Raw genomic sequence first — 2,530 nt, forward strand, 5'->3', positions numbered from 1 at the left:
GGTCACCTTCAGAGAAAAGGGAATTGGGGGAGAGAAGAGAGCACAAAAATTATACTGAGAAAAGGAAAAAAAAGGTAAGAGAAAAAATAAAAAGGAGAGAAAAGAAGGGAAAAATACATGTGTATTGGGGGAAAACTCCACAAAACCAACAACTAATGCAGAAAATGCAAATAACAAACACCCAGAAAAAAAGGAGGGGAGCTGAATCTGAAGAGGCAGAGCTTATTTCCAGAAGGTAAGGTAAAGGAATTGAATGAATGGGGGAATGGCCACGATTCAGTATAGAGGAGGTAGAAAGAGAATGAATGTGTAAGAAGGAAAGTAAAAAACAATACACTCAATAAAAAACATTTCCCCTTTCTTTAATCTTTCTATGTATTTATCTATTTTTGAAAAAGAATAGGGTAGGGCACAGATAGGCCTTAGTTTGGTGAGTGAAACTAATTAAGATGTTGGTAGAAGAAGAGAACAAACAAGGAAAGGAAAAAACAAAAGCATAAAATAAAAAGCAAAACAAAAACAAACAATCAAACAAGCAACAACAAGAAGAAAAAAAAATGGTACTTGAAGAAAGAGAAAAGAGAAGGGTGCAGGGAATTGGAGCAAGGGAAAGGAAATTAGATATATGAGTAAGCCAACAGAGACCACTAAAATAGTAATGTGTCAATAGAGCACATAAAGAAGATCAATTTTTATCAAGGAGTAAAAAGAAAGGAGAGAGAAAAACTAAAGCAAGAATAGGAGAAGAGAAACAGGAATTAAAAAGGGGGAAGTGTGGAATAAAGTGTTGCCATAAAGGAAAAAATGAGGTAGAGTAAAATAATGATAAATATAATAATAATGTAAAAATAGAATGTAGAACACAAACAAAAGAAAGAATGATAATCTATATAAAAGCCTGAGCAACAGTCCGACGAGCCAACTGGTTGGTAGCTATGATGTGCACCAGCCACAAGGGGGCAGACACTCAATGCCAGAGCTGCTGAGCGACAGCAACTTTGCAGAGTGCCCTCTTGCACTCCAGGACCCCTTGGGGGATGTCGGACTGCTGTCCTCCACCAGATCACCATAGGCCAGGCCAAGGGATTTTGGCAGTGCATGTATCCATGCACCAGTACTCTAGTAATAATAATAAATAAAAATAATAAATATATATATGCTATATAATAAAAGTGTAGTATGCAAATTTTCCCCTAGACCAGGAGTTGTCCGGGAGTTCGACCAGTGGGCGGGGCCAGCCAGGGGAAGGGAGGGTGGCCCTGGCAGGCAGCCCACAGCCTCTAAGGACCCTACCAGTGCACAAATTTTGTGCACTGCGCCTCTAGTATAAAATAAAGAAAAGAAAATTTTAGTTTCTTAGGTAAAAGATTTTTTAAAAAGTGAAATAGTGAAGTTCATTCACTTCAGCTGAATAATGTCCCATGGGGGCTGGTCTAAGACCCCTCTCTTCTGTTCTGTCTGCCACATCTCAGATTCTTGTTAGATAGTCAGCACCATGTTGAAGCTCCCAGTGATCCACCACTCCTCTGCATCAGATGCCACTGCCTTGTTTTCAGCCAGCAGGATCAATCTGCCTGCTTTGTTTTTCTGCCTGCTTTCAGTTGTATGTACACAAGTGTCTATTTCTGACACAGTCTGTGGGTGGCGGTGTCTGTGTATTAGTTTCTGGGACAATATGGTCCCTCAACCTAATCCCTAAGGGCTCCTTGGGGGTATTTTGAATCTTTGTTTCCCTGCCGAGATCAAGGCTGGGTGCATCTGCACTGCTAGGAGGGGTCTGGTCTCCAGGAGAAAAATGTTTGTTCAGGATTGAAGGGAAAAGACTATCCAAGAGCTGGCTTCCTGATCACTTCTCCCTATTTTGTTCCCCAGCTTCCACAAAACCACCTTCCCCTGCACTGCAACCTAAGTGAGTGTTTGTGATGGAAAGATTCTGTGTAAAAGCAAGGAAATTGTAAAGATAGGGCAACTCTGGAAGAGGAAGATGGCGGCGGTATAGGCAGACGCGTCCCAGGTCGTGTCCCTGAGCAAATGGAGTGAGCAGCTGAAACTAGTAACATCCACCCCGAATTGGCGAAATTGCTCAGCTGGCGAGATGGTTTGCAGCCAGGAAGGGCAGAACTCCCCTGGAAAGGTAAAAAAAAAACCCAGGGATTTGGGCAGGAAAGTTTGCCAGACCTCTGAGCCCAGAGAGTCGGAGGGAGACCGCGTGGCAGACAGCCGCGTCCCTTGGGACAGGCACAGCCCCTGACGGGGGAAAGGAGAACCGCGGGATTCCTGGCGCTGCAGGGGGAATTGAGAGCTCGGTCTGTGATCACAGAGGACTGAGCCTAAAGGGGGCAGCCTGAAGAGCTGACCAGACCATGCAGTCCCGGTAAGAGAAGAAGCTTACAGAAACCAAGCCTTCCCCGTTTCCGCGGCCGGCGTTTGTTTGTTTGTTTTCACTGAACCCTGTTCATGGGACATTTCGGATACAGACACTCACCTGTGCTGAAGAGAGGGAGAGTGTGCGGAGGAGTGGAATCTGGGG

Source organism: Myotis myotis, unplaced genomic scaffold (assembly GCF_014108235.1).
Source record: "Myotis myotis isolate mMyoMyo1 unplaced genomic scaffold, mMyoMyo1.p scaffold_m19_p_2, whole genome shotgun sequence".
NCBI classification, from domain to species: Eukaryota; Metazoa; Chordata; class Mammalia; order Chiroptera; family Vespertilionidae; genus Myotis; species Myotis myotis.